This window comes from Procambarus clarkii, chromosome 12, assembly GCF_040958095.1.
Source record: "Procambarus clarkii isolate CNS0578487 chromosome 12, FALCON_Pclarkii_2.0, whole genome shotgun sequence".
Classification (NCBI taxonomy): domain Eukaryota; kingdom Metazoa; phylum Arthropoda; class Malacostraca; order Decapoda; family Cambaridae; genus Procambarus; species Procambarus clarkii.
The window spans coordinates 24,671,622-24,698,278 of record NC_091161.1 but is presented as its reverse complement, the minus strand read 5'-3'; the positions used below and the strand labels follow the sequence as shown (position 1 = coordinate 24,698,278).

Sequence of the window (26,657 nt, the reverse complement as noted above, 5' to 3'; positions counted from 1 at the left end):
AAACGGTACAGACTGTATACCATTTACTCACAAAGATACGGACCACAAAACACTGAATGGGTGACTGAAAAAGTTGAGGGATGAAGGGAATATCAAGACAGATCAAGAGAGCAGTAGAGTTATGTGCAGTAAAAGCTGGAGGGGAAAAGAGAAAGTAATAACCACGCCAAGTAAGTTTTATTGTTTTCTTTTGGGAGGGAGTTCTTTGGTTGTTCTACCTCTTCCCCTCACTTCATTACACACACAAGTTACAATAGCGTGATGCTTCAATGAACAAATCCACAAGGGCCGTGACGAGGATTCGAACCTACGTCAGAAGAGGTAGAACGGCCTATTGACATAGCTAGAGTGCATGGGGGAGCTGTGTAAAGCCCTGGTTTGTGTCTCGGAGACGCTGCAGGATTCAAGTAAGTCCAGTAAAACTTCTGGTTTCAACTCTTTTTACCATGTCGTAGCTCAGTCGATAAGGCAGCGTCTGGGATGATCTCGGACATAGGTTCAAATCCTCGTCATGGTCCTTGTGGATTTGTTCACTGATGCATCACGCTATTGTGATTTCTGTGTTTTTGACAATATTCAAATGACTCTTATGCTGTATGAATCCTAATGTGCTTTATTAGATTTGATTTTGTGAAAAGTCTTTTTGACACTCTGAACAGTGATATGGTTTCTCTCCTGTATGAATCCTCATGTGTGTTATTAGAGATAATTTTTGTGAAAAGTCTTTTTGACACTCTGAACAGTGATACGGTTTCTCTCCTGTATGAATCCTCATGTGTTTTATTAGATTTGATTTAAGTGAAAAATCTTTTTGACATTCTGAACAGTGATATGGTTTCTCTCCTGTATGAATCCTCATGTGTGTTATTAGAGATAATTTGTGTGAAAAGTCTTTTTGACATTCTGAACAGTGATATGGTTTCTCTCCTGTATGAATCCTCATGTGTTTTCTTAGATATGACTTTTGTGAAAAGTCTTTTTGACATTCTGCACAGTGATATGGTTTTTCTCCTGTATGAATCCTCATGTGTGTTATTAGAGATAATTTTTGTGAAAAGTCTTTTTGACATACTGAACAGTGATATGGTTTCTCTCCTGTATGAATCCTCATGTGTGTTATTAGATTTGATTTAAGTGAAAAATCTTTTTGACACTCTGAACAGTGATATGGTTTCTCTCCTGTATGAATCCTCATGTGTATTATTAGAGATAATTTGTGTGAAAAGTCTTTTTGACACTCTGAACAGTGATATGGTTTCTCTCCTGTATGAATCCTCATGTGTGTTATTAGAGATGATTTTTGTGTAAAGTTTTTTTGACATACTGAACAGTGATATGGTTTCTCTCCTGTATGAATCCTCATGTGTGTTATTAGATGTGATTTTTGTGAAAAGTCTTTTTGACATTCTGAACAGTGATATGGTTTCTCTCCTGTATGAATCCTTGTGTGTGTGTTATTAGCCATAATTTATTTTTAAAGTCTTTCAGACACATAAATTTTGATATTTTTGAAAGTAGTTTAGACAATGTATTTACTTTTTTTCTCTAAATGTTTTGTATGCTATTATGTGAGATGTTTTCATAATATAATTTTGAACATTCAACACTGATGACATTTTTCTTTTGAATAAATATTTGTACAGTTTTCTTGATTGTATAAACCTTTACAGCTATTTGATCAAAAAGCAAGTATTATCTAATGAAATATTCTACATTTCATTAGTCAAGTCTTGTAGACAATTATTATTAGTATTTGTCTCCTTTATAAATTGTTGTGTTCTTTATAAATCTTAGTAATATATTTGATATATTTAAATGCATGAGCTTTTATTTATTACTAAAGCAAATATTGTTAAGAGATGCCAAAAACACTTGGACTGTCGGATACATAAATAATTCAAGTAACTAGGGAGCCGGTCGGCCGAGCGGACAGCACGCTGGACTTGTAATCCTGTGATCCTGGGTTCGATCCCGGGCGCCGGCGAGAAACAATGGGCAGAGTTTCTTCACCTATGCCCCTGTTACCTAGCAGTAAAATAGGTACCTGGGTGTTAGTCAGCTGTCACGGGCTGCTTCCTGGGGGTGGAGGCCTGGTCGAGGACCGGGCCGCGGGGACACCAAAGCCCGAAATTATCTCAAGATAACCTCAAGATAACTGCATAGCAATCAGTATAGAGTAACCAGAATAGAGCACACAGGTTATAGTGTTAACTCTGTTGTCAACAGATGGCACTCAATATCAGATAAGCAATTGGAATAATCCAATTAACTTTTGTAGGAATATAAAGTACTTTAATTACTTGTCAAGACACAAGAGAATGAAAAAAAGTTACAATATGTAAACCACTGGTATTATTCATAAATAGTGAGATAATATTGTGCTTATTATATTATAAATGTGCTAGACATAAAATATACTCTACAATATTTCCTGTGAATCAGCAAATGTAAAAGCAAACATACAAAATCTATGTCTCCACATGCGTTCACACGCAGGAAAGTTAAGTGTCCGTGTATAACTTTGTAAACATTACAAAACAAATCCTGTGGCAATTTTTTTTTTTTTTAAGATTTAACAAAATGTCTTTGTATAGGAAAATTAAATATATTATAAATTTATTTATAATTATACTGATTTATCATACTGTACATATAGCAACAGCAGAGAGGGATGGTTTATTATAAATACAGCCACAGTATTAAGATGTTTCACTACAGAACCTTATTACAAATATGACCACAGAATTTGGGATGTCTTATTATAAATATAACCACAGAACTGAGGAATGTCTTATTATAAATATAACCACAGAACTGAGGAATGTCTTATAATAAATATAACCACAGAACTGATGGATGTCTTATTATAAATATAACCACAGAGCTGATGGATGTCTTATTATAAATATAACCACAGAACTGAGGAATGTCTTATTATAAATATAACCACAGAACTGATGGATGTCTTATTATAAATATAACCACAGAACTGATGGATGTCTTATTATAAATATAACCACAGAACTGATGGATGTCTTATTATAAATATAACCATAGCACAAGAGTCGGGTACAGTGGACCCTCATGTGGTTTGCCATTTGCAAAAATATACGTATGTGATTTTTACAAGAACTTACTGATCCAATGTACCATGCACATTGTTTATTTTTAAATCCCCAATACAGTCATGTAAATATGTGAATAAATAAATAAATTCTGAGCATTAGAACACTGATATATTATCTTACTTGGAGAGCCTTTTGAGCTTAAGAGCAAATTACCTAAGAAAAAAATCATAATTACTATACAGTATAAAGATTATTTATTTTAATGCTTTCTCAACATTTACAATGGCTCACATAGGAGAAAAAGTACGAAATGTTTTAAAACTGAAAATATATATTAAACTTTTTTATATTAGAACCTGATAATAAAATAATTAATTTGAAAATCTTAAAATGTATTCTTGCCAAACAATAGTATTAAAAACAATACTGTACCACATACACAATGAGCTAATAAATATCGAGATTTTTATATTAATGATACACCAAATTTAATTTAAATACACATTTCCTTTGTTACCATAGTGCATGAGATGTTAATAATGCATGACATATTGATAATACATATAGTCATTCACATGAGTGTGCTGAAGACAGTCTTACCCATTTACATGTAGTATTTCTTACAGCATAATGTGTTTCATAATGCTGCTGACAACATGTATGCAGTATATCTGACACTGTGGTGTGAGGGCTGACACTGCAGGTATTATTCAACACCACTGGGTCCTGGCACTGCAGGTATTATTCAATGCCACTGGTTTCTGGCACTGCATGTATTATTCTTTCTTCTGGTGACCGTAAGAGCTGTGAAAGAAAAGATTGAGAGATTACCAAGTCGTTTAAAGTCAACAAATACCAAATACAGAATCTTCGAAATCTAGTAAAGATTTCCCAAATAGGATTTTTTTTTTAATAATTCCAATACTATAATGGTTCTTTCTCCAAATAAAACAAAGATATACAGTATAGGTAAAATATATCAGCCAGCAGACTTCAAACAGGTACAAATCCCTGCGCACAGGAATCTTAGCAGATACAGTATATGGAAAATGGCAAACATAATTCCAATCTACAAAAATGGTATCCAAAAAGACCCTCTAAATTATAAACCCGTATCATTAACAAATATGATAGTTAAAACATTAGAAAAAAAATAGCTACACCAAATGGGTTGATCCATTGTTGTTAACACAACAATGGGTTAGAACACCTGGAGAGTACAATAATGACATCATAATGGACAGACGGTATGGTTTTCGAACAGGAAGATCCTGTGTAACAAATCTACTTAGTTTTTATGAATCACAGAGATTCTACAGGAAAGAGATGGTTGGCCAACTGTCTATCTGAACCTAAAAGACCAGCATTGATGTAATGAAATGCCATTTTCTGGGTGAGACCAGAGGCTCCCTAGAGCTATCCGGGCTGATATGAGCGTATTAGACCGTGGCATCAGCCAAGTGAATGGAGTTCTTAGGCCTAACAGGGACCACAAACCAGAACCTAGGCCCCACCTCAGAGAGGCACGAGGAGCAATGGCCTATAGAAAGCCTTGTGAGGTTGGAAGCATTCTAATGTCTGCCATCGACCGAGACAGGCACCCAAGAAAGGGTTTGTTTTGGGGTACCTACCTATCTGGTTAAAAAATTGCTACTGAAAGCCAAATTGTTGAAGAAGAACTCTCCAAACTAAACACTAACAAACGAGCATGATGTCACAACCATCTCCGTGCCGCTGTCAGTGCAGCTCCCCCTTCCGCAGAAGGGGGAATGGGGAGCTCCAGACCTCCCACACCAGCTATCATCCCCAAGTTCAGAGGCTGGATGTCAAAAACTGCGAAAAAACCTCCGACCAGAGGAAGGGAGGGTTGCCGGGAAGACTCCGGGTCTAACCCAAAAAATGGCGTTTCATTACATTCAACGCTGGTTTTCTGGGGGAGCCCCTTTGGCTCCCTGGAGCTACTTAACCAAAGATAAAAACAAGAGGGACTTTCCCGGGAGGTGGTTGCCACTCGCTCCAGGGACACCATCCAAGCGCCCAGTTCCAAGAGAAGCCGGACAAAGAAGTCATCCGAAAGCAGGAGCAATAGACCCAGGGGTTCAGATTGAACAAGTCCAGAATGTACCGCATTGTCTGCACAGTCTCTTTTCAGAACCAGAAACAGGTGGGAAACCGACCTGAGGGATGAGGACTTTTGTCCACACCCAAGCAAACCCACTCCAAGGTGACCCAACAGAGAGAAAGCCTGCCCTGCCAGCTCCGAGCCCCCGAAGAAGGAGGGGCCACCCAATGCCACTGCAAGCTGCATGAAGCGACTTGAAAAGCCGACAAATCGTGGGACCAGGCACGAGCAAACTGCACGAACCTCTCCCTCCCAATTGCCTCGTCAATAGGATGACCAACAAAAGGGCCGAAGCCCCTTATGAAAAGCTGATAGATGAGCAGAGCGATTACCGCGCCAACCAGACGACGTCAGCCCGGAAGGCTGTTCCGACTCTGAAATTGGCACCACTGGCATACCACGATAAGAGCAATCTCGAGCCCTGGGCATGACCTTTTTGGGAAGAAACCCCACGGGCCCCCCCCCCCTAAGAACCAAAAAGTCCGACATGGGAGGACAACTAGAAACCTCCGTTTGCAGAAACTGCACCAATGCATACTGTGCAAAAAGAAAGGGCAAAATGGGCATAGAAAACCTAAGAGCCAGAGCTCAAGCGGATTCTAAGGATTGAGCGAGCACCGCCTGATGGCACCCAAAACGAGAAGCAAAAAACAGAGACTCTGCCTCCCTTAGGATTGGCACAAACAGCTTCAACAAGGCAGCTGACGCCCGCACCACTGCGACCAATGCACCAGAACTAGGATCAGCAACCAACGCCTCCATGTCCTCCTTAAGCCAGTCCGAAGACAGCTTGAGAAGGGAAAAGAAACGCAAGACCGAAGCCTAATGGTCACGGATGAGTAAATCCTCAGCAACCAGGGCAGCCGAAAGGGAGGGAACCTGTACACAAAGTTACACAGGCCGACATCCCAAAAGAAGGGCAGGGACGAACAAACAACCAGTGAAGCGTTCAATCTCGCCCCCCGGGTAAACCTGAACCACCATCAGGGCCTCTCGCCACTCAAGCATGTGGGACCGACAGAACGTATGCCATGCCGCCATTGAAAATATAGGCTATTCTGCCAAAGAGGATGACTCCAGAACCTCGTAATGCACCCAGTAAGGAAAGGAAAAACCAATCACAAATGAGGCAGGATCCATTATTGAGGCACAATCCAGGTCATGCAGGAGATGGCCTCGAGCCGCAATGGCCTCCCGCACCTAATGGGGCACGATGCGGGAGGCCGAAAACCTCTGGAAGTGAGGGACAGAAGTACCAGAGGGATCCCGGGAAGGGGTTGATGCTATATCAAAATCGTATAGGGAGGGAGGGGATAAGAAAATCCCACCCCCCTGCAACAACAAACCTCGCTCATAGGGTACCAACACCCAAGAGGGGTCAAATGGAGCCCAAGCCCCCCATGTCAACCCCTCCCTTGCCTCGGGAACCTCCACATTAGGACCCGGGGCCGAGTCATCCTGCAAACCCTGTGCCTCAAGAAATAAGACAGAGTCCACCGGAAAAGTTGGAACAAACAGGGCCCATTGGTCACACCCAGAAGCACCGGCTGGAGAAAAAGGCTCGAATGCCTCCGTCATCACACCAGAAGGAGCATCCCCTGAAACTGCTCGAATCTCACCACCAACTAAACCCTGCCCCGACTCTGAAACCCTTAGACACTTCAGAACTGGGTGCAGAGGGTCGAGGAACAGCAGGGGAAGGACAAGGGAGACATGGACGAAACAAAGTTGAGGCGATAACAACCCCAAGTTCGAGTCCCTATATGCAAAACCGGGCAGGCTCAGGGCATCCTGGTTAGTAACCAACCCAGCGCACTGCAGCAACCTAAAACACGCATGCAACGCCAAAGCTGCCTGCACCTGATGTCATGTTCACAGAAAATGGTACCATCCGTTTTCTATGTGCGGCGGCTGAGACGCCAGAGGAGAGAGCGTACAGGACGCCCGCCAAGCTTGGTAGCTACTAGTCATGTAATCATATTAAGTATTAAAGTCAGTAACCAAGTCATGACTTTACATCAACCCTACAACCAAGACTTCCTCAGTAACACACAAACACCACATTGGCGACGAGGATGAACTGTGAACGCAGGTATTTGTTCAGTTTCAAACACAAGGGAGAAGCATGCTGCCTGGAGGAGGAAGAGAAGCTGTGAGCGCCATACCCGATGCTGTATGCTAACCGATGCTGTGTGCTAACCAATGCTGTGTGCTAAACGATGCTGTGTGCTAACCGATGCTGTGTGCTACCCAAGCTGTGTGCTACCCAAGCTGTGCTGAAGAAACTGTACTGAGGAATCTGCCGACGTTGTGTACGAAACGACGCTTTGATGTGTACAAAACCTGATGTTTTGGTTACGAAACGACGCTTCGTGCTACAAAATTCATCACACTGAACCAACTGCTGTACCAACTGCTGCACCAACTGCTGTACCAACTGCTGCTGTACCAACTGCTGTGCCAACTGCTGTGCCAACTGCTGTGCCAACTGCTGTGCTGCTGCTGTGAGTAGGAACAACACATGTACACAAGGGCTAGGTAAGAAGTCAGTTGCTGCTATATTGTGCACTGTTGTGAACTTTTGCATTAAAATGCTTGTGTGCTTTGCAAAATTAAAGTAATTACAGTGAATTCTTGACTAACATATACAGTGCAGTAAGTGTTTAATATTCTGAGGAACATTTAAGTGATAAGTTACATTTATTCAGTAAAAATGGCAAATATACCTCAGTTTCCTGCATTTGATCCTGACTGTGACCAGACAAACCTGTCACAGAGGTGGGTCAAATGGCTTAAAAGGTTTGAAAATTTGTTGATAGTTTCTGACATCAAAAGTGCTGAAAGAAAGCGTGCCTTTCTACTTCATTATGCAGGTGATAGAGTTTGTGACATCTTTGACACACTGAAAGACACTGGTGGTGCCAAAGATTATGACACTGCCAAAGCCAAACTAACAGAGCATTTCAAACCAAGGCAAAATACTGCTATGGAAATTATGCATTTCAGGAGAGCAAAACAACTCTCTAATGAAACTGTGGATCAATACCACACACGTCTGCAGGGTTTAGCAGCCCATTGTGAGTTTGCTGATGTTGACAAAGAAATCAAACAGCAAATAATTGAATCATGCACATCTACACGTCTTCGTCGAAGAGCTCTAGAACTTGTTGATGATGACAGTTCTCTTACCAAGATACTGGATATGGCTCGTCGAATGGAAGATGCTGCACGTGATGCTCGTGTCATGGAGTGCAGTGCTAATAACGGTTCTGCCACTTGTTACTAACAGTGATGAGGTACGTAAGGTTCAGGGAGGACACCGTGATCAAAGAAGATATCATGGCAAACCTAACAGTAAATTTAGCCGAGAACCACGTCACAACTGGGGTCAAGGAACAAGGCTCAAGCAGTCACAACGACCCACATCAGAGGGTGTCAACAATAAATGTTACAATTGTGGAGGAGACTACCCACACCAAGATAATGTTTGTCCTGCTCAAGGTAAGAAGTGCTATGAGTGTGGAAAACTAAGTCATTTTGGTGCTATGTGTCGTTCTGCACTAAAGAAACCACAGTCAATGAATAAAAGCACTGTACGAGGATCAGGTCATAGGGGTCGAGGTGGTAAACACAATATTGCACCTCATATCAAGAATGTTAACTAATGTACAAGACAACATTTCATTACAACCAGTCTCAGATGACAGTGAATGTGATTATACTTATGGAGTACAAGCAATCACAGAATGGAATGATCTTCCAAACAACCCAGAGACATGTGTATACATTGCTGGTATTTGTCTCAAGGTTCTCATTGACACTGGATCAAACATTGATACCATTGCTGAGTGCCACTATGAGAAATTTAAAAAACAGTTCCCAAAGCTTGAGAACTATAATGGCAAAGCCACTGCCTATGCTTCAAAGGTAGCCTTGCCAGTGATTGGAACTTTCACTGCAGAGATTAAGTCAAAGAATGCAATGCTCATTACTACATTCCATGTTGTTAGGAATGCAAAGGAGTCTTTACTCAGTTACAAGACTTCAACCAAATTGGGACTACTTCAGCTTTCTAATGCTGTAGCAGTGGAATCTGCAAACAATGTTGATAGTATTGTTGCTGAATTTTCTGATCGATTTAAATCCATAGGTTGTTATACTGATAGCAAAGTACATCTGCATATCAACCCAGATGTAATTCCAGTTGCCCAACCACATCGCCGACAACCATTCCATACTCGCAAGAAAGTCGATGCCGAACTGGATAGGCTGATGGAGCTAGATATCATTAAACCAGTAACAGGCCCAACACCATGGGTAAGCCCAATTGTCACTCCACCAAAGCCGAAGAATCCAGATGAGATACGCATTTGTGTGGACATGCGTGTTCCCAACAAGGCAATAATGCGTGAACGCCATCCTACACCGACTGTAGATGATATGATCTACCGCTTGAATGGTGCAACTGTATTCAGCAAGTTAGATTTAAACAAGGGCTATCATCAGCTTGAACTTGATGAGGAGAGTCGATTCATCACAACGTTTACGACACATCGAGGTCTGTATAGGTACAAGCGCCTGAGTTTTGGTATTAACAGTGCTGCCGAGGTATTCCAGCACATCATCAGCCAGGTATTGCAAGACATACCTAATGCTGACAACATGTCTGATGACATCATTGTTTATGGCCGTACCCAAGCTGAACACGACAAAGCTCTTCGTGCAACATTGCAACGCTTACGAGAAAAGAATTTGACGTTAAGCCGAGCAAAGTGTGAGTTCAATCAACATAAAATTGAATTCTTTGGACATGTACTTAGTGACAAAGGTCTGTCTCCAGATCCTAAGAAAGTTGCAGATATCAAGAACGCTGCACCTCCTTCAACGTCCACTGAAGTACATAGTTTTCTGGGAATGGCAAACTACTGTTCTCGCTTCATTCCAGATTTTGCTACCATTACGAAGCCTCTACGTGAGCTCCTGAAGAAAAATGCATCATGGTACTGGAGCGATATCGAGCAAAATGCATTTGATGCTGTGAAAGATGCACTAGTAGAGAATGCGACTGCTGCGTATTTTGACCCATCAATGGACACTGAGTTAACAGTGGATGCTAGTCCTGTTGGTTTAGGTGCTGTTTTAGCCCAACACAAACCTGGTCAACCAGATTCCAGAGTAGTAATTGCCTACGCCAGCCGTTCTCTCACAGATGTTGAGCAACGATACAGTCAGACAGAGAAGGAAGCTCTTGCTCTTGTATGGGGCTGTGAACACTTCAATGTGTATCTGCTTGGTGCGCCCTTCACCACGATGGTCACTGACCACAAACCGTTGGAGACCATCTTCAATAATCCAAAGTCCAAATCACCAGCTCGCATTGAGAGATGGGCTCTTCGTCTGCAACCATACAACTTTACGGTGAAATACAAGCCGGGTGCAGGCAATCCCGCTGATTACATCAGTCGACATCCTGCCAACAGTTTCACCATCACCAAGCATCAGCAAGTTGCCGAGGAATATGTACACTCTGTAACCTGTGATGCAGTCCCTAAGGCTCTTACTCTTGATGAAATCCGTACTGCAACCCTAGAGGACCCAACTCTGCAAGCAACAGTGGATGCATTGACTAAGAAAAAGTTTCCACGCATCCCACCCTCAGGAGTTGACCAAGATGCACTCAAAGCACTTGAACGCATCCAGACAGAATTAAGTGTTACGCAACAACGCGACACTGTGCTGCGAGGTACTCGTATCGTTATTCCAGCTGTTCTCCAGCAACGTGCTCTGAAGCTTGCACATCAAGGACACCAAGGTCTTGTTAGGACCAAACAGCTGCTACGAGAAAAGGTGTGGTTTCCTGGCATTGATCGTGAAGCAAAGGATATGCATGATGCCTGTGTCCCTTGCCAAGCTGCAGTGGATACTTCAAGACCAACACCTCTACAACCTTCACCACTACCTGCTGCACCATGGACGGAAGTATCGATGGACTTCTGCGGACCACTACCGACTGGAGAGTACTTGATGGTAGTCATTGATGACCACTCACGTTATCCAGAAGTAGAAATCATCAATTCCACATCTGCAAAGGCCGTCATCCCGAAACTCGACAAGATCTTTTCAAACTTTGGCATTCCTGAAGTTGTCAAGACGGACAATGGACCGCCATTCAATGGACAAGACTTTGTCAACTTTGCTGAGCATATTGGATTCAAACATCGCCGTGTGATGCCACTACATCCTCAAGCAAATGGAGAAGTTGAGAGATTCATGCAACCTCTCATGAAAGCGGTACGCTGTGCTCATGCCGAAGGACGATCCTGGAAACAAGCTATGTATGCTTTTCTCAGGAACTACCGTGCAACACCACATGGAACACTGGGCAAGTCACCTGGTGAACTTTTATTTGGACGTCCTATGAGAATCGCACTACCCGTCATGCCAGCCGAGGTAACGGATAAACGTCTCGCTCAGAAGGATGCACTAGCCAAGGGCAAAATGAAAATTGCTCATGATCAACGTGCAAAGGAACAGTTCATAAAGGTTGGTGACACTGTTCTCGTTAAAAAGAAAAAAAGAGGGAAAGTTAGATATGCCGTATGATACAAAACCATATAAAGTGATTAGTGTAAAAGGAACTATGGTAACAGCTAGTAATAGAGATCATAGTATAACACGTAATATGGCTTATTTCAAAGTGATTCCAACTAGTGTAGAAAATGATGAAGTGCAAAGTCGTGCAAAAGAAAAAGAAAAAAATAGTTATAACCCGACAAACAATTCATCAAGGGATGTTATTGCATTTAAGGACTCTCGTCCTAAACGTCATGTTAAACGCCCTACACGATTTGATGATTAATTGTGTTCCTATGTAATGAAAAGTATTTACTTATTGTGCTAAACTAAATTTAATATTGTTTGAATAATGCAGATATCTCATTCAATATTTTGTAACTTTGTAGTACAGTTTCTTTCATGTTTGTTTAACATTGCATATGTATTTTTAACATTGAAATCCTTTGTGGAAAAGATTAAGTTGTTTAAATTCTTTGTGTGCTTAATTAATGTTAAATGTATGCAGTATCTCTTGATATGGTAATAACTTACTTTGTGTCAATAACTTTGCTTTGTGCTACAAGCATGGTAGACATCCTGTATTCATTCTTTTTAAAGAAAAGGAGGGATGTCATGTTCACAGAAAATGGTACCATCCGTTTTCTATGTGCGGCGGCTGGGACGCCAGAGAGAGCGCGTACAGGACGCCCGCCAAGCTTGGTAGCTACTAGTCATGTAATCATATTAAGTATTAAAGTCAGTAACCAAGTCATGACTTTACATCAACCCTACAACCAAGACTTCCTCAGTAACACACAAACACCACACCCGAGTATCAAGATCAGTGGATTGGATGAACTGGAGTACAAGCAAGGAACACCACTCGCAGGACTCCGGGTCAAAGGTGTTACAGACCCAACAGGCAGCATGAGGGAGGTACAAATTGGTGATTGTCACCCTGAAACAAGGGGACAGAGCAACCCTCAAACTCACACGAAGTGAGATGGGACCCAGAGGATGCATCCATCGGACCACAGAGCCCTAAAGGGGATTTCCAGGGCCCTTAGATGCTCTGCTAAGGGAAGCCCAGGCAAGATACTGATAACCGGCACCCCAAACTATCCAGCGAACTACTAACAGTTGAACCCTCGGGACGTGTACACTCACAGCGACCTAGTAGGACCACCAATTTATATAGAAGGGGTACCAACACCAAGGGGCAGACCCCCACCAGGCAGGAAACAAAAATAAAAGAAAACTCCCGCATGAGGGACAACGACCCAGGTGGAACATAGCCGATCGCTATAATCTGGTGAAAACTAGCTGCACAGTACCTTGTGCCCCTACCAGTGACAAAACAAGTGGTGCAAGAAACACCCCAGCTGACACCAAGGGCGGGCAATTACCGAGAAGCAAAAGATTCCACAGAGGCAGACCCCAAGCGACTTGTGGAAGATAACCCCAAGCCACAAGGGCAATACCTACTGGGCACCTAGGGAAAGGAACCCTAGGCATATGCAGCCCCGAGTACTTGTGAAATTACTCCTGGTTAACACATCACCACAGGACAGGACCACACCACAAGGCACAGCACTGTTAATGACTTGAGCACGATCAGGGCATTAGTCAATGGAGTTCAGCCTACCGGGGACCACAAACCAGAACCTGGCCCCCTCAGAGAGGTACAGGGAGGAATGGCCCTGGAAAACACCCCATGGTTGGGGGTTTTCCTTATCTGCCATCCAATAGAGTTAGGCATCCAGAGAAGTAGGCATAACAAAACAGACCCCACATGGTAAGAAAACTGCAACCAAAAACCTGAGAGGCAAAACACCCACCAGTCCCAAGTTAACAAGGGAAACAAGCAAACATCACACTTTGCCGTCGCACCACTCGTATGCGCAGCCATCCCCTCCCCGCTAGGGTGATGGGGGAGCCCTGGACCCCTTGTGCCGGCTACCTAGCAATCCAGTTCGGAAGCTAAGCATCCAAACAATGCGAAAAAAAAAGTCAGCAGGAGGGAGGGAGGGAGGGTGACTGGGAGCCTCCAGAGATCACTGAGAACTTTTCGACCTCCAAAAGCACTGCGCCCGAATATTGACCCAAGAAATGGCAAACACGGCAGCCAAAGCAGCAAACTCCCTAACGTCATGGGCGTGCGAACAGATAGCAGGTTGGCTAGACTTAACCACCATGCTGTACGGCCATAATAAATGACAATTCTGTGGTGCCCCGAAAATAAATTCTGTGCAAAAATTATTTTCTCTTATATTGTTAAATTGTAGCCTCTGATCATGGTAAAATAAAATTAAATATTGTATGTGACATACTATAGCCATGATGGAGCTGAGAAGTTGAGCAAATTATGGGCGCTGAGCGATGAAGCCCTCAGGGTCACTAGCAGACGCCACCTCACTCCCTCTTTCACCAACACCTCACTCGGCAACAATCCTTCTCCCAACATACAGTGGTACCTCGGAATGCGATTGTCCCTGTATGCGAGTTTTTCGGAAGACGAGCAGGATTTCCTCGGAAAATATGTCTCGGAAGGCGAGGGTTACCTCGCAACGCGAGTTTGTTGATACGTGTACAGGCCGACTGGCGCGTGGTGGCATGACGATCGCGCCTCAGTTTACCAGTGTCTCATGTCCAGTGACTATCCCACCTGAATTCTTCACAAGGATTTACAATTTTTTATCGTTTTTTTTGGCCATTTCAGCATAAAAGTTGTCATTATATATCTTGCCATGGGTCTCAAGAAAGCCATTGGAAAGGTTCAACCTAAGAAAATAGCTGTGAGTAGAGGCAGTAGAGGATGTCCCTTCTTGATTAAGAAAATGTGTAAAGTATGGGAAGAACTACAAAGTTTTGTTGAAAAAACTCACCCAGATAAAGCTGTAGCAGGCCATTGCATTGACCTTTTAAATGATAATGTGATGTCTTACTACAGACAAGTGTTAAAATGTAGGGAAAAACAAGTGTCATTAGACAAATTCTTAGTAAAACAAGCAAGTCCTAGTGGTATGCAGGCAAAATGTGCCAGAGTGTGCATACCAGTGAAGTCCTCACTGCCTGATGTGATAATGGAAGGGGACTCCCCTTCCAAACAGTAACTCCTCTCTTCCTCCCACCTCCTCACCATCTTCCATATGCCTACAGCATTCAACAGCAAGGTAAGTAATAACTTGAACATAGTTTTGTAGGTTTATTTAGATGAATTAGGTATAAACATTTAGTTTGATGTGGGGTTTTTGGGGTAGTCAGGAACGGATTAATTCATTTCCCATTATTTCTTATGGGAAAATTAGCTTCGGAATGCGAGTTTTTGGAATACGAGGCGTCTCCAGGAACCAATTAAACTCTTAAACTGAGGTATGCCTGTACTCCTTTTGCTGTTATTACACTATACACACACATCATATACAGTATAAGAATCTACATTTGTTTTCACCATAGCGAACCACTAAGCTGGTATGCTGAGTCCAGACAATAACAGGTTGCCACACAGAATTAGCAGACGATGCTACCTCCCTCACCAAGATTACTCCTCCCACCATACTGCAAACAGGGCTAATTATCACCACAATCCTATTATCAGAATCCTGGTCACTAAATCCTGTAAATTAATAATTTTCCACAAGTTTATTCTGTAAAGGAACATGAGAAGTCATTTCAAGATTCTAAGATGGACCAAACAATGGTAGGATGCTGTGGCTACCTGCATAGTGCTGTGAACATCTTGAACAGAACATGAGAACATAAGAATAACGGTAATTGCAGAAGGCCTATTGGCCCATATGAGGCAGCTCCTATTTATAACCTCCCACTCATATACATGTCCAACCTATCCCACAACAGCATTGTGTTCACTGATATCTGGAAATTGTACACAGTCTTTATCACAGTCAGGCTCCTCTCTAATACTATCATGGCTAAATAATACCAGTTACATATATATTTTGACAATTTTAGACGATGCCGTAGTCACAAGCTGAACAGCGATGCTGTTAGCTCATGCTGTACTCACCTAATTGTGCTTGCAGGGGTCGAGCTCTGGCTCTTTGGTCCCGCCTCTCAACCATCAATCAACAGGTGTACAGGTTCCTGAGCCTATTGGGCTCTATCATATCTACACTTGAAACTGTGTATGGAGTCAGCCTCCACCACCTCACTTCCTAATGCATTCCATTTGTCAACCATTCTGACACTAAAAATGTTCTAATATCTCTGTGGCTCATTTGGGCACTTAGTTTCCACCTGTGTCCCCTAGTGCGTGTGCCCCTTGTGTTAAATACCCTGTCTTTATCTACCCTATCAATTCCCTTGAGAATCTTGAATGTGGTGATCATGTCCCCCCTAACTCTTGTCTCTTCCAGCGAAGTGAGGTTTAATTCCCATAGCCTCTACTCGTAGCTCATACCTCTCGGCTTGGGTACTAGTCTGGTGGCAAACTGTGTGCCATCCTTGGTAGATAACTCAATACTGAGGCTCTCACACTTTAAGAATGTTGCCAACGATTTTCTTTAAAAATGAGGTCTGTTTAAAGGAGTCCTGAGACACAGGATGTGAGCCTCGTATACCCGCAGAAGTATTGAATCGCTCCCTATACCTAAGATCGCCACTCTGCGCACCCCCTGGTTGATACCTGGTTGATGGAGTTCTGGGAGTTCTTCTACTCCCAAAGCCCGGCCCGAGGCCAGGCTTGACTTGTGAGAGTTTGGTCCACTAAGCTGTTGCTTGGAGCGGCCCGCAGGCCCATATACCCACCACAGCCCGGTTGGTCCGGCACTCCTTGGAGGAATAAATCTAGTTTCCTCTTGAAGATGTCCGCGGTTGTTCCGGCAATATTTCTTATGCTTGCTGGGAGGGTGTTGAACAACCATGGACCTTTGATGTTTATACAGTGTTCTCTGATTGTGCCTATGGCACCTCTGCTCTTCACTGGTTCTATTCTGCATTTTCTTCCATATCGTTCATTCCAGTATGTTGTTATTTTACTGTGTAGATTTGGTACTTGGCCCTCCAGTATCTTCCAGGTGTATATTATTTGATATCTCTCTCCTCTTTTTTCTAGTGAGTACATTTGGAGGGCTTTGAGACGATCCCAATAATTTAGGTACTTTATTGCGTCTATGCGTGCCGTATATGTTCTCTGTATTCCCTCTATTTCAGCAATCTCTCCTGCTCTGAAGGGGGAAAGTGAGTACTGAGCAGTACTCAAGACGGGACAACACAAGTGACTTGAAGAGTACAACCATTGTGATGGGATCCCTAGATTTGAAAGTTCTCGTAATCCATCCTATCATTTTTCTGGCTGTCGCAATATTTGCTTGGTTATGCTCCCTAAACGTTAGGTCGTCAGACATCATTATTCCCAAATCCTTTACATGCTGTTTTCTTACTATGGGTACATTTGATTGTGTTTTGTACCCTGTATTATGTTTAAGGCCCTCATTTTTACCATACCTGAGTACCTGGAATTTATCACTGTTAAACATCATGTTATTTTCTGATGCCCAGTCGAAAACTTTATTAATATCCGCTTGAAGTTTTTCAATGTCTTCAGCCGAGGTAATTTCAGACTAATTTTTGTGTCATCTGCAAAGAAAGATACGAAGCTGTGACTTGTATTTTTGTCTATATCTGATATGAGAATAAGGAAAAGCAGCGGTGCAAGGACTGTACCCTGAGGTACAGAGCTTTTAACTGCACTTGGACTAGATTTTATATGGTTGACCGTTACTCGCTGAGTCCTGTTTGACAGAAAACTGAGTATCCAGCATCCTACTTTACCGGTTATTCCCATTGACTTCATTTTGTGTGCTATCATGCCATGGTCACATTTATCGAAAGCCTTTGCCAAGTCCGTGTATATCACATCAGCATTCTGTTTTTCTTCTAATGCCTCAGTGACTTTGTCGTAGTGCTCAAGTAGCTGTGAGAGGCACGATCTTCCCGCTCGAAATCCATGTTGGCCTGGGTTATGAAGGTCATTGGTCTCCATGAAAATGGTGACCTGAATCCTAATCACTCTCTCAAATACTTTTATTATGTGCAATGTTAGTGCAACTGGTCTATAATTCTTTGCCAATGCTTTGCTCCCTCCCTTGTGTAGAGGGGCTATGTCTGCTACTTTAAGTGCATCTGGTATCTTCCCCGTGTCCAAGCTCTTCCTCCACACTATACTGAGCGCCTGTACTACCGGCACTTTGCATTTCTTTATAAATATTGAATTCCATGAGTCTGGACCTGGGGCCGAGTGCATGGGCATGTTTTCAATTTCTCTTTCAAAATTTAGTGCGCTCGTGTTGATATCAGTTATATTTACAGGGGTTTGAATATCCCGCATAAAGAAATTGTCTGGATCTTCCACTTTCATGTTGTTTATTGGAGTGCTAAACATGTCCTCATACTGCTTTTTTAGGATTTCACTAATTTCTTTGTCATCCTCTGTGTATGAACCTTCACTTGTACGAATAGGTCCAATACTGGCAGTGGTTTTTGCTTTTGATTTTGCATATGTGAAGAAGTATTTTGGATTTTTCTTTATTTCCTGAATTGCTTTCTGTTCTAACTGCCTTTCTTCAGTCTCGTATGAGTGTTTCAATTTCCGCTCGATTTCTTCAATCTCCCTATTTAAATTATTCGTTCTTTGACGGGAAATTCCTGTCTGCATAAGCAGTTCCGTTATTTTTTTCCTGCGTTTATAGTGTCTGCGTTCTCTTTCTACGTTGGATCTCTTTCTGGCTTTCCTCAAAGGAACATGTTTCAGACAGACTTGATACGCTTTCGAAGTCAGTTTTTCTATTCCTTCTGTAGGAAGGAATCTAAGGAGGAAGGAATCCTTCTGTAGGAAGGAATCCCCTGATCTAACCCCCAATCTGATCTATATCTAAATGGGGCCGAAGTGTTCCAGTAAGGGAAGTCGGCAAATTAGATTCGTAACTTCGGGATAAGGATTGGCTCTGAGGATCAAAATAATAGAATAATCTAAATGGGGCCTAACTAGAGCAAGATATAGCTTGAGAACCACACCAGGTGTCTTGTTACTAACGCTGCGATTAATAAATCCAAGTGTCCGATTTGCCTTATTACGAACATTTATGCATTGATCCTTTTGTTTTAAATTCTTACTAATCATAACTCCCAGATCCCTTTCGCAATTCGACTTCGCAATCTCAACACCATCTAGCTCGTATCTTGTAACCCTATCATCATTACCTAACCTCAGAACTTTACATTTATCAGCATTAAACTGCATCTGCCAATCCTTCGACCATTTCAAAACCCTATCTAGATCAACTTGAAGTGATAGCGAGTCCTCCTCCGAATTAATTTCCTTACCGATTTTCGTATCATCAGCAAATTTGCAAATGTTGCTACTCAAACCTGAATCTAAATCATTTATATATATTATAAACAACAGAGGTCCCAGGACAGAGCCCTGAGGCACCCCACTTACAACATTTTCCCACTCTGACTTGACTCCATTTATACTAACTCTCTGTTTCCTTTGGTATAGCCATGCCCTAATCCAGCTTAATATAGCACCCCCAATACCATGAGACTCTATCTTTTTAATCAGTCTTTCATGTGGCACTGTATCAAAAGCTTTGCTAAATTCAAGGTACACAACATCGCAATCCTTACCACTATCAACTGCCTCAACAATGCTAGAATAAAAAGATAACAAATTTGTTAAACATGAACGGCCATTTATAAAACCATGTTGCGACTCAATTATTAATTTATGTTTTTCAAGATGAAGACGAATTTTATTTGCTACTATAGATTCGAGTAACTTTCCCACAATAGACGTTAGGCTAATTGGTCGATAGTTAGACGCAAGTGATCTATCTCCTTTCTTAAAAACTGGTATCATATCAGCAACTTTCCAAAACTCTGGCACTCTGCCTGACTCTATTGATTTATTAAATATGGTTGACAGTGGGTCACGAAGCTCCTCTTTGCATTCTTTAAGCACCCTGGCAAACACTTCATCCGGCCCTGATGATTTGTTTGGTTTGAGTTTTACTATTTGTTTAAGAACATCCTCCCTGGTAACTTCTAAACTCGTCAACCTGTCCTCGTCCCCACCCACATAGACTTGTTCGGCTGAAGGCATATTGTCAAGTTCCTCTTTAGTAAATACAGATACAAAACCAGCGTTGAATGTAATGAAACGCCATTTTCTGGGTGAGTCCCGGAGGCTCCCCGGAGCTATCCCAGGCTGATATGCTAATGTCAGACTTTGGCATCAGTCATGTGTATGGAGTTCTTAGGCCTACCGGGGACCACGGCCAGAACCGGGCCCCCTCAGAGAGGCAAGGGGAGCAATGGCCTATAGAAGCCCCCGTGTAGTTGGAAGCATTCTATGTCTGCCATCGACCGGAACAGGCACCTAGAAAGGTAAGCGCCCCAAAACAAACCCCTATTCTGGTTAAAATTGCTACCTAAAACCGAACTAGTGGATAGAACTCCCCAACCGAAAACAAGCAAACTAGTGTGACGTCACACACTGCCGCGCCGCTGTCTGCGCAGCTCCCCCCTCCCCGGGAGGGGGAAGGGGGAGCCCCAGACCCCCCGCGCCGGCTACCCACACCTCAGTTCTTGAGGCTGGATGTCAAAAACGCGAAAAACCGCCGACCGGAGGGAGGGAGGGATGCCGGGGAGCCTCCGGGACTCACCCAGAAAATGGCGTTTCATTACATTCAACGCTGGTTTTCTGGGGGGAGCCCCGTCGGCTCCCCGGAGCTAACTACCCACAGACAGAAAAAGAGGGACTTACCCGGGAGGCGGTCGTCGCTCACCCCTCAACTCGAAGCCGAGACAACTGGCTGCAACCGCCGACCCAAAGCAACACAGGCCCGACGAGGCCCAGGGACATTCACAAGGTAACGAGCAGCCAGGACCCTGTTCGACCGCCAAAATCCCCGCGCCCGAATATCAGACCAAGACATATTCCCAAAGACGGCAGCAAGAGCCGCGAACTTACGAACGTCATGGGCACGGGGATAGACCGCAGGCTGGCTGGACCTAACCCTGCGGACGACCTGAGAGACCCGAACCCGCGAACAGGGAAGAAGGGAAACCGGATCAACCCACAGCGCGTCCCCGGACACAGAAGCTGTGGCGCGCAAATAACGGCGAAGCGCCGCAACCGGACACAAAACATGATGCACCCCCGGCCTGACCAACCAAGCATCAACCACCCATGGACCCCTCCGGAACGCAGCAGTCTCATTCTTTGCCAGAAAAGAAGGAGACGGCTGCAAACGAACAAAACTATCACCACGACCAAAAGAGCAGAAACCCCTGCGCCGGAGGAGAGCATGAAGCTCCCCTACCCGACCCCCAGAGGCCAAAGCCAACAAGAAAAGTGCCTTGGAAAAACAATCCTGGACCGAAGGGGCCACAACGAAACGAGGAGATGAAAGGAAAGCGAGCACTCTGTCCAAAGACCAGGACGGCTCAGGCGACGCATGAGCAGGCCGGAGGTGAAACAATGCACGAGACAGCTTGCGAAACGGCGCAGACGTAACATCGATACCGAAAGCAAGCTGAAGCGGCTCCGCCAGCGCCGCACGATACGAAGCGACAGTGTTAGGCATAAGATGACGGTCCTGAAATAACCACGAGAGGAAGGACAAGACCACCCGAACAGACAAGGAGCTAACACGACGAAGACGCAAAAAGAAACGGAAGGACCGCCAGGAAACTTCATACTGCCGCCGAGAAGAAGCCCTCAGGTGGGACACCAACAAGGAGGCCACCTGATCACCATAGAGATGATGATAGACTCGAGTCAAAAAAACCATACGCGAAGACTCGAGGAGAAGATCGAACCAGCTACATGACGTACCGGCCCGATCTGCTGAAAGAGGCGGAGCCGCGGGAAAACCCTCGGGTTCGGACACCGAGCAACCAGCGCCTGAAACCAAGGCTGGGCCGGCCACCAAGGGGCCAGAAGGACAACTCTCCCCCGGTAAGTCTCTAAGCGAGTCAGGACCTGGAGCAACAGCCGAACCGGGGGAAAGAGGTACAGGAACCCCCACCTCGACCAGTCGAGCCGAAAGGCATCGACCCCGACGGCCTCGCAATCGGGGAAGGGCGCCGCATAAACGGGAAGACGCCGCGACCACGCCGACGCGAAGAGGTCCACCTCGGGGCGCCCGAACGTCTGGCAAAGCCAACGGAAGGACTCGTCGTCGACCGTCCACTCCGTGGAGAGGGGAACGAAGCGAGACAGGGCGTCGGCCAAGACGTTGGACACGCCCCGTACGTGAACCGCCAGGAGAGCCAAACCCCGAGAACTCAGCAGACGAGTCACCCGAAGCGACCAACCCCAAAGAGACAAGGACCGCATCGAACCCCCGCGGTTCAGGCAATGAACCACCGGAGAGCAGTCCGAATGGAGCCGAATCGTCGATCCGCGGGCCACCCGAATCCTCCCCAGAGCAAACCACACTGCCGCGAACTCCCGCACCGTACTGTGAGCTCGACGGAAGGACGGATCCCAACGCCCCTGGCCGGCCTGGTGAGCACTGGTCACAAAACCCCAGCCGAGAGACGACGCATCCGTGTACACATCGAGCGAGGGCTCGGGTAGGCGCCAAGGCACTGAACCCCGAAAAACCCGAAGAGGAAGCCGGTGACGCAGCAACCGACGCAAGTCCCCCGGGGGTCGAACTCTGCGATCGCGAGAGAGGCGGAAGGGGGAACCCCGAAGGAACCAGAACAGCCGTCGAAGCCAAACCCGCAAAACTAACACCACACGCAAAGCACAGTGCAGTAGCGACACCGGAGCCAGAGCACACGACCATCGCCTATAGCATCAGCCTCAAGAACTTAGGTGTGGGTAGCCGGCGCGGGGGGTCTGGGGCTCCCCCTTCCCCCTCCCGGGGAGGGGGGAGCTGCGCAGACAGCGGCGCGGCAGTGTGTGACGTCACACTAGTTTGCTTGTTTTCGGTTGGGGAGTTCTATCCACTAGTTCGGTTTTAGGTAGCAATTTTAACCAGAATAGGGGTTTGTTTTGGGGCGCTTACCTTTCTGGGTGCCTGTTCCGGTCGATGGCAGACATAGAATGCTTCCAACTACACGGGGGCTTCTATAGGCCATTGCTCCCCTTGCCTCTCTGAGGGGGCCCGGTTCTGGCCGTGGTCCCCGGTAGGCCTAAGAACTCCATACACATGACTGATGCCAAAGTCTGACATTAGCATATCAGCCTGGGATAGCTCCGGGGAGCCGACAGGGCTCCCCCAGAAAATATTTATTAAAAATACTACTCATCTCTTCATCACTATCTGTTATTTGACCTGTCTCAGTTTTTAATGGACCTATCCTTTCTCTAGTCTTAGTACGATATAACTGAAAAAACCCAATAGGAGCCGATAGTATGGGCCAATAGGAGCTGCCTCGTATGGGCCAATAGGAGCTGCCTCGTATGGGCCAATAGGAGCTGCCTCGTATGGGCCAATAGGAGCTGCCTCGTATGGGCCAATAGGAGCTGCCTCGTATGGGCCAATAGGAGCTGCCTCGTATATGCCAATAGCAGCTGTCTCGTATGGGCCAATAGCAGCTGCCTCGTATGGGCCAATAGCAGCTGCCTCGTATGGGCCAATAGCAGCTGCCTCGTATGGGCCAATAGCAGCTGCCTCGTATGGGCCAATAGCAGCTGCCTCGTATGGGCCAATAGCAGCTGCCTCGTATGGGCCAATAGCAGCTGCCTCGTATGGGCCAATAGCAGCTGCCTCGTATGGGCCAATAGGAGCATTTGGCCATGAACACATTCAGAACACCTCGAGTGAGAGCAGCCACACCCAGCCAGTCTCCCTCACTCCAACATCTTACTCGCCAACATTGCTCCTCCCACCATACTGTTATAGTTCTTATTACACATGTTCTATATACCTATCTACATGTTTTATTTACCAGAACTATGCAAGTAAGCCGGTATTGTGTCCAAACAGTACAGTGGCCACCATACACTGCATGAAAAATCACACAGACGACGCTACGATTACGTCACCTCCCTCACCAAAATAGCTCCTCTCAACATTCTCCTGTTGCTGTTCTTACACTATATACACACACTATATATACCAATGTACATATGTGTTGCCCATAGCGAACCACTAAGCGAGTATGGTGAGCAAAACAAGAGTGGCAGCCACACACACACAATGAGGCTACCTCAATTCTCGCCCTCCCTCCCTCACCAAAATTCCTCCTTCCACAATACTACGCACAACGCTAATTATAACCACAATCCTACTGTTATCACAATCCTGGTCACTAATTCCTGTAAATGAATAATTGATCACACATTAAGTTTGAAAAGGAACCTAAGAAATCATTTGAAGATTCCTAGATGGACGAAATAATGCTGTGGTGCTGTGGCTAGCGCTGTGAACATCGTGAACAGCATTGAATCACTGATATTTGAACATTGTACCCAGTCATTATCACACTCAGGCTCTTCTATAACACTATCATAGCTAAATAATACAAGTTACATATATATTTTGACAGTATTAGGCGATGCTGTGGTCACACTGAACAGCAGTGCTGTGCGCTCATGCTGCAAGCGCCAGCCTTGGTTGCTCACACACTACTGAGGCTCCCACATCTGGGAATGTGGACCACGATTTTTTTTAAAGATGGTGTCTGTTTACAAGAGCCCTGAGGAAGCTGATGTGAACCCCATGTAGCCGCGGGAGTTTTGAATAGAACGTGAAAAATACAAATACCCGGAGGCGCGTTGTGCAAACCAGACGTGAGCCTGCAGGCGCGTTGCGCAGTTTAAGGGATAATCAGGTAAAAATAGTCAGGTGGAAAAATTAATGGGAACAAAGACTAGAGTTATATTTGTGCTAGTTTCCCCAGATATATGTCCCATTTTCTTTCAATTTTGTTCCAGAGAAAACATCCGGTCAGTGGTAGCCAGAGGCCAAATTGGGTCTCCAGAAGAAAAATTCACCCAGCATCGCAGGGGTATCACGTGACCTGACGTCATCAATAGGGGCCCCCTTACCTACGAGTGACCCAGTGGGGTCAAGCATACAGAGAGGGTCAAGGTTCCTTACAAAGAACAAGTTGGATATTATTGTGTAGTAAGCCTTTTCTTGAATTTGCAAGAAACTGTGGGGTTCTTGGTCATGGTAGGCAATCCAAGGAACCAGGATAGCATGTGGGGGTTGGATATTTGGGGTTTAAATGGCTTCTGAGTCGTGTGTGTTTGATGGTGGGTAAATGTTCAACAATTGTCGTGCTTTTAATCTGAATGAGAGGGTCCTAGTTTACATTCTAGCCGTAAAATAAATTCCTTAGTATATTTCCTATGGAAAATGAGCTTTCAGTACTCTATATAAATTAAAAATGAGGTCAAGAAAGACATGTTTATATGTGTAGTGTTTTAGGTTGAAACTGTTTACCCAAGTCATCCCTGAGCTCTTGCACAGTTTTCTGTAGCCAAAGTAAAGATTTCATTTTCTGTGGAAGCAATAATAATAATTTAAATTTAATAATTGTCTGTGTGAGCCATTAATCATTTAGCCAGAGAATGTTTATCATATTGAAATCGTTCCCCAAACTAGAATCACATCATCACCATAGCAAAGCTTACATCACTTTATGTATAATTATAAAAAAATCATCAATAGGGGATTTAATGAACAAATGGGATGTTTAAGGGTCAACTGCGATAAACTGTCATTATTTGAACATGCAGTCAGTTGGATTTTTTTGCAATACAAAACATAGCAATGCTGCATTTTCTATAGTTCTAAGCGCTTTATAATTATATTTGCAGAGGTTTGAATTTATTTTTAATATGGAAATATGCCACAAAACAAATGTTAACCTTTGATATAAAAATTTAGAAAGCATTGGGTTAGAGTTATGCAATTTTTAGAATTATACACAATTTCCCCAGTTGCATCAGCCATTTCATGCGGGGGCAGAGTCCCAACCTCAATATCTTAACACTTGTAAAGATTAATTAACTCTTTAGTGTTCAATTAATAAAAGTTTAATTTCTTGTAAAATATATATATGTTCTGTATTAAGCTATATTTTTTGGCATCACAACAGATCACATATGTTATTGTCGAGGGTCCCAATATATTTGCCATTTCTCTCATTGATATAATCACCGAAGCTACATATATATATTTCTGAAATTCTATCCCCAAGATTCCGTAAGTACAATTATAACAGTTATCTCAACAATAGTATTTCTTAAGCCATTGGAATAAGGGACAGCATAAAGAAAACCGTCCTATGGCAGGTTATAATAACTTACGGAACCACCTACCTGCAGAAGCCGAAAAATCAGCCAAATAAACTCTTCTGAGCTTTTAGAAAAAAAAAGCAGAAAGGATCATCAGGGCAAAATAGAGAGACCTCGGACAAGCCACCGGCTTCCTGCCCTCGTTCTGCTACCTACTAGCATTAGCAGCCAGTCACAAAATTAATAATAAAAAAAGAAAATCATGTTTTGTGCAGAACTGCCTACCCGCCAAGGCTGTAAAATAAATAAAAAATAAAAACACCTTCAAACTTAAATACACTCACACCTCTGAACTCGGGAACAACTACCTCTCACACCCCTTCCCTTCCCCAGCAAATGTCCTACAGTCTTCCCGAAGCCACCCCACTCACGCATGAATCTACATGATTTCGCAAAACTATATATGTATCCAAAGGGAACGCCGCCACCCAAATCCCTGGGCGCATATCAGCAATGATCTGGCAAAAAAACTATTTAAAAATAATGAGTAAACTATGAACAAAATTAATAGTCATTATATTTTCTATATAAAGTGCATCTTTAAAAAGAAGAAAAAGAATGTATTATAATGATTTTATAATAAACATTACATACATACTTTAGCCCATTCATAATATTATAT

At 44.0% G+C, this 26,657-nt stretch overlaps 1 long non-coding RNA gene across 1 annotated transcript in view; it reads right to left on the bottom strand.

Annotated features, from left to right (window-relative positions):
- Positions 1 to 3,438: 3,438 nt before the first annotated feature.
- The window catches only part of LOC138364118 (uncharacterized), a 93,982-nt gene continuing 70,763 nt past the window's right edge, over positions 3,439 to 26,657 (bottom strand). The window contains exon 4 of the long non-coding RNA XR_011228307.1: positions 3,439 to 3,872. This is a non-coding gene — a long non-coding RNA (uncharacterized lncRNA). The remainder of the gene's footprint in view (positions 3,873 to 26,657) is intronic.